Raw genomic sequence first — 7,572 nt, forward strand, 5'->3', positions numbered from 1 at the left:
TATAGACACATTCTTTTGGGGTTTTATGTCAAAGACAAGAGTCTAATAAATGCAAGTTGTTGTATAAACCTTCTTTTATATATTGGAAAGTTTCATAGCCATAAATGTAAATATATGAAAAGTAAACCCCACTTTAGCTTTTTCAAAGAAGAATTGAAGATGTATTTAAAGGTCCCGTATTATGCCCCTTTTCACAAGATGTAAAATAAGTCTCTGATGTCCCCAGAGTGTGTATGTGAAGTTTGAGCTCAAAATACCCAACAGATCATTTTTTACAGCATGTTTAAATTGTCATTTTTTGGGGCTCAGAAAAACGAGCTGTTTCAGTGTGTGCCCTTTAAATGCAAATAAGCTGCTGCTGGACGACACAGGGGGCGGAGCTTCATGAGCTCGCGCTCAGTCTCTCAGGACAAATTCATCTCATGGAATGATGATAATATCAGAAACTCTCAGTAACGGCATTCATTTCGAGTCGGACAATAATGCCTACAGAGTCAGAGTGCTGTATAGAGATGAAACAGGTGTGGTTTAGTAGTTTAATTACGGTTATTATAACGTATTGTCATCTGCTTGTAGGCTATGTATCCATTATATTAACAGCCTACAAGTCTGCTGTTTCGGACCAGGTCCGAATGATGATCAAACATGTACTGATGAGTTTAATAAAGTTTATTGTACATCACACAAAAGATGAAGCGTCAGTTTTACTTCAGAAAATCACCGTAAGAGCTGAGTAAACACAGTAGCCTAAGTTATAAGAAGTGCGCAAGTAGCCAGTAGAGTTGAGGGAGCATTCCTGTGGGCGGAGGTTAGTCTAAACATGGTTCTGGTGATGTCACTAATGAAGGAAGTAGAGGGATGTAGTCCAATCGAGCCGTTTTATGTAGTCAACTTCTGTTAAATAAAATATCTCGCTTGGCATTGAACTTTGAGCTTTATAATTTTACAGATATTATTTATGCTCTAACAGCAACATTACACTCTAACTAAAGTTTGAAACATGGGATCACGCAGAACGGGACCTTTAAATACAATTTCAACTTCTGTTAACAAGAAAGCAATGAAAACATCCAGAATTTGTGCCATGTTTAATATTCTTCCTTAATGTTTTTTGTTTGTTTGTTTGTTTGTTTGTGCCCTCTCCTTTTCATTTATTTTTCCTTCTCTTCTCTCTTTTTCTTTTAAGAATATTGTTGAATAGATTTAAAAGTATTTTATATTTCCTCTTTGATGTATTCTGAACCATAATTTCTCTTTTGTCTTGAAAGATTGTTTATATTTCTTGTATGTATCGACTTGTTTTGTTTGTTAATATTGCAATAAATAAAAAAATAATAAAAAAAAAAGAAAAAAAAGAGACGCTAGCATTCATCCTAGCATGAGGGGGAGGGGTGTGACTGAAACAGTAAATACATTACTTGTTTTTTAAATATTAAATCTATGGTCAACACGGACAAAATACACACCTAGTGCATGAGGGGCCCTGGCTAGCACATTTAATGTATGTATAAAAAAAGAGAAAATAAATAAGAAAAGAAAAAGGGGGTCTGCTCTTCTGGGCCCTAAATCAGCCTGGGCCCTTAAGGCCCTTTCACACTGGACGCGAAATTGACGCACGAATAATTCGCGCGATGGTTTTATTTTTTGATCAGCTGTTTGTGTAATGAGTGCTTTCACACCGAACGCGAATGAGCTGCGGCGAAAAAACGATGTTTATTTTTTTCGTTTCGATGTCGATTTTTTTTCCTTTTGCGGCGACAGAAAAGGCTTCAGCCAAACGCATACTACAAGGACAATGTGTGGCGTAACATTGCCAACCAACTCGGTTATCACGACTGTGAGTATGTTGTGTGATAGTTTTAGTTGTTGTATAGTCCTGTGCTGTGTAGGCTAGCAGGGTAAACTACATTTGGGATAGAAAGCTAATCGTCAAAGAGAGATAGAGACCGTGTTTACGCGGCTCATGTGATGGGTTTTGACGCGAACTATTCGCACACGAACTATTCGCTTTTTCGTTACGCATCCGGTGTGAAAGAGCCTTTAGAATCGTCCTAACCTTCCACACCCCTTTATGGCGCCCTTGTAGTACCGAAGTGCTGAAGCCTATTAAAATTATAAAAGATAAAAACACAACAAGAACCCAACAATAAGCTATACAAATGCATTAGCCTATGCAAAAAATGTTGTAGGCTTATAAAAATAAATACACAATATGTTGAGTGAGACGGTCATTTAGACGAGTAAATGTTGCAAAAGTTATATTAAAGAACGATCGGAACGACAAATGCTGACGTCATTGAACATAAAGCGGACCTAAGGGGGACCTTCCCTGTTAAGGGACTTTCCAATCGGTCTCTGCAATCAGTTTTAGCGAACAAACTTGAGTTTTACAACAACGAAACAATTTAAAAATAATTCAAGGGATCTGTTACCACTACATAATTTAATACATTGTTATAAATTAAAAATTCTAAATTGTTAATTTGATTAAACCTTTTAAGTTGCCAGCATTATTTTAATGAGTTGTCATGACAGAATAATGTTGACAATTACATCAACTTAATAATGTATGTAATTTAAACATAAATATATGTGTTGATTAGTTTAAAACAATATTTACGTTGTAGCAACCCAATGAAATTGGCTTGATAACTTAATTTTTCCACACCAACTTTTCAGACATGTTTTAGGCTGACCAGTATGACACAAAGGACATTTCAAGGTGAGTAATCTGAGTTTTATTTAATTTACAAATAAATTATCTCCATTTAACTATAGAGGTTTAGCTACACCTGGTAATACAGTTGATATTAGCAGTGTAATTTGACCAGGATAGCAGTGGATAAGAACGTAAAAACGGTTTCATTGAAAAATGTGCTCAGCCAGAGAGGGAATTTCATTTGTGCTGTAAATAGGAAAAAAATGTAATGCACAGACACATTTGAAAAAATCTGTCGTCATTCACACAGATATGATTCAAGTTTTATTGTAGGCAGTTTGCTGTTTGATCAACATCAACAGACTTTTGATCTCTAGGCAGTTTTTTTTATATATACAGTGTGTTTTTGGGTTAGTACAACCTGCAGAAAGAGATATTCTGGATTTTGGTCACTGTTGTTATGCATTTCAGAACTGCAATTTCAGCACTAATATTTATGGTACATTTGCTTCCCACAGAAGCCTGTAACATACTCCTCACTTGATGGACTTCCAGGAAGACATAATAAAAATGTTTGTAAGTTCAGCCAACACAGATCAACACAGTGATGTGGAAATTAAAGGTATTTCCTAGAGTAGAGTAGAGTTCTTTTGACTAGAGTTTTGATTGTTTTCCCCATCTTCAGACAGCTATTGTTACAGTTTCAGTACAGAAAATCATATTAAGAACATATTACATGTAATTTGATGTTACATATGAAATGTTCTACCATTCCTGTTTTATACAGATAAATGAAGAATTCAAGAGAATAACCACTGTAAGTCTTGAAGGCCAAACCTTTATGGCCAAACTTGACAAGTCTACTCCAAAACTGATGGACCTGGCCTTATTAAAGGGAGGAGCTAAAGGAGAAAGAATCAGAAAGATCAGGGACATGCTTCTTGAGGTATTGTAAATTATTTAGACCATCACACTAGAATAATTTAGATTTGTGTTTAAAATGTCAAGTTGTTGTCATTCACCTGTTCAGATTAAAGTATATTTATTTACTTAAAACATGTAGAACAGGAGCGCTTCCCGGATTCACTTATCCTAGTAGAGGTGCTCTTTGGAAAGGGTAGAGTAGATTTTAAACCTTAGAAAACTCCAAGGCACTTTAAAGGATGATGCTATTGTTATTAAAAAAGCAGATAAGGGTGGCGCTATTGTGGTTTGGAGCAAAGATATGTATATAAAAGAAGCTCATCGTCAGCTCTTTAATATTGAATTTTATCAGCCTCTAGAGTCTCTTAAAGAAGATTTAAAATAGATACTCAGGGAGGCTAAGGAAAAGGGTTGGATTACAAACAATGAAAGTGAGTTTCTATATAATGAAAATCCACGTATGGCTTCATTTTATATGCTTCCTAAGATACATAAATCTGTGGAGAACCCTCAAGACCTGTTATATCAGGCAATGAGAGTCTTATTGAGCCAATATCAAAATATGTGGATTATTTTATCAAACCTCTTTTGTCCTCATTACCTGCATATCTACAGGATACTACAGATGTTTTGAATAAGATTGAGGAACTGAAAAATATTGATAGAGATATAATTCTAGCCACTATGGATGTTGAGTCACTATATACAACCAGTGATCATGAACAGGGTTTGTCAGCACTAAGATTTTTTATGAATGCTCGACCGGAGTCTGAAATGCCTCCTAATGATTTTCTACTAGTTTTGACGCGATGGTCTTTAACCAATAATGTATTCATATTCCAAGATAAATTGTTCAAACAGATCAAAGGTTGTGCTATGGGGGCTTGTTAGCCCCTCTTATGCTGGCCTCTATCTATATGGGAAGAAGATTTTGTGTTCAGTAATGATAGGAACCATTTCTTAAGCCACATTGTTTGGTGGGGAAGATATATTGATGATATCTGTCTAGTTTGGTCAGGATCTGAAAATGAACTACAAGCTTTTCACAGGTTTCTGAACAGTACGAGTCCAAATATTAAGCTGGATCTTTGTTACAGTAAAGAAAGTATAAACTTCCTAGATCTTTTTATATATAAAGACAGTCAAGGTACCTTACATACATCTTTATATAGAAAACCAACAGACAGAAATACCCTCCTCCATGCAAAAAGTTTCCACCCTAAGAGGCTAAAAGAGACTGAAAATGTAATTGATAATAAGACAATTGAATGCAATAGTCAAAACATACATGCCACGATTTGAATATGCATAAGTTAAATAGGAATAGCCTACCTTCAAATTTGTACGTCGGTAAAGTTGTTTATACGTAAATAAATGACGTTTTTGTGCTGTCAATACGTACATTTTATACGTTTTAGTGCTGTAAATACGTCAGTATTATACTTTATGTGTGTATAAAACGTAAATAAATGTACGTATGGTAGAACGTACACTTTATGTAAAAATACACGTATTCTCGTGAGATCACGTTGCAACGTGGATTTCATTAAGTTCAGCTGATTGTATTATTTTGTTGTTTGTGTATGGCTTGTATAGATCAGTTCTGGTGGATTTCTGCTCTTCTCCTCATCATTCTGCTCTTGATTTGTTTCATTTTGCGTAAAAAAAATCTTCAGGTGAGTCCAGACTGATCTCAGTTCAGTCAGTAAATCTCAAGAGTTCATGTCATCATATTCAACTCCATCATCAGATTGCAGTATCTTAACCATCTAAAAATGATATAATAATATGTAATAATCAGATTCAGTGTGTTGTCAGATGTCTTCAGAGAAAAGGGTGGTTCATCTGTCAGACTGATGATGATGCAGACAACAGGTGAGTGAATCCTGTAGCTCAACACTAGATGATGATCATGGGTTTAATTCCCAGTCTTTCTTTCTCTCAGTTTGAGATTCACTCCATTACATTTGCATGAATGAATCAAATGTGCTTTTTGAATGCAGTATAAATGCAGTGTTAGTCACTCGGATAAAAGCATCTGCAAAGTGATAAGTATAATGGAGTGAATCTCATACTAAGAGAAAGAAAGATTGAAATAAATCACATCAACATTTAAGAGCTGAAATGGATGGATAATGTGTTAACCTACAGTTGAGACTATAATGAAGTTTTATCTGGTGCATCTCTAGGTCACAGATGAAGGTCAGATGTAATGATCCTCATTCAGTGCAGGAATCTCAGCAGTTAAAGGCTTCAGAGACAGAGGTCTGCATCAACATCATGGGTCATTTTTCAATGACCAATCCAGCCCCTCTTAACAGTCAACCAACCCACCCCGCAAGACAGCCAGCCAGTCCGCCCCAATAGTGACTGGTTGAGCGGCAGCTGCCCCTAACGTTGATGTCGCGCCAGCCACAACTTATGTCAGCTAGCCACAACTAATAAGACTAATAAGGGTGATTTACAGGTTCTCTACTAGACCAATGATCTTATGTGGGCTCAATAACCAAAGAAACTCACAAGTACTCAAAATTCGTTAGATACAAATGTAATTTTTTTTATTTTTGTACCATAATACTATTAAAACTCAGGGGGGACAGCAGGTTGATGCAATCATGACAGTCACAATTCAACTGACCATGTATTTGTAATTAATGATAATCAGCAGTTATATAATATTAGGGCACCTTGGATTTGAAAAACATGTTTGAGTGAGATGTGGCAAAGGGTCCAGCAAACAGAACTGGGAACCTGGAGGATTGGGACGTCTATTGCAAATTAAGAAATCAAGAAACTCAAATTAATAGGATAAAGAAAATAATGTTTGACAAAATTAAATTAATGAATGTGAATATGATTGTAAAAAATGTGGAGTACACTCAATGAAATAATGGATAGGAAATCAAGTCAAATTCCTTCTTTTACAGATACAGGTGACTCGTTTTTAACTTTTTAAACCATATGAAATAAATAAATAAAGTTGATAAATTAAGAGAAGAAATGTTTTGTTTTTTTTCACATCGTTAATATCAGTAGGCTATTTAAAAAGGATTTTCCTATAGCTTGGAAAAGATGCAAAGGTTATTCATCTACAGAAAAATGCAGCACTGGCTTAATATTCATAATCCAATAAGTTTGCTACCAGTTCTAAGCAAAGTAATGAAAATGATAGTTGTAGCCATTTTAATGATTTTTTTTTTCTGTTATAACGTCGCCAATCGTTGCGATTTCATTTTTTTTTTCATGTGACCTCAGATTGAGCTCATGAACATGTGTTCCGGCCGGGTGTAGCGAAAATATCTCTTTCCGTTCACAAGTTATAGCCGTTTTAGTAAAAGTGGCCCAGGTCACATCGAACATTTTTGTTCCTCTTAGTGACCGTGAAATTGAAAATTAGAAGTTTTGTATGATAATTGATGGTCACTTTCCAGAGAATATTTACAATACACTGTGGTTCTGTTTAGGGACGAGTAACACTGGAGTTTGGTTTATTGAATAATAAGTTATAAGTATGAAATGGTGTGATTTCAGAGAGGTTTGACACGTAGGCCTAATTGGGCGAGAAAGCATTCTGTTAACCGAGAAGTTTTTGTTTACAGACCAAAAGAGAGAAGTAGGCTACATCCTGCTAATTCAGTGGTAAGAATTTAATTGTTGTTTTTATTTTGTTGTCCATTTATCGAACTGACATGCCTCTTATATAGTAATTATATAGGGGAGAGCGGGCACAAAGTAACGCTTTTTGACTTTCTCAGTTTGTGTAAATCTACTTATGGTTCAGAGTATTTATTTTTTCCCACATTAATTTCCCACATGTCTAGTACAATTATGTGTTTTTGTTTTATTATTACAGTATATACTTTTTTCTTAATATACCCCGAAAGAATGGAAGTGAAATGTGACAACATGCCCCATAGTTAACATGTGTGGGGTACACTGTAACATGACCATATGACAGCTTAAAATGTTATCTGATCTAATAAAAAAAA

This window comes from Rutilus rutilus, assembly GCF_951802725.1.
Source record: "Rutilus rutilus genome assembly, chromosome: 1".
Lineage (NCBI taxonomy): Eukaryota > Metazoa > Chordata > Actinopteri > Cypriniformes > Leuciscidae > Rutilus > Rutilus rutilus.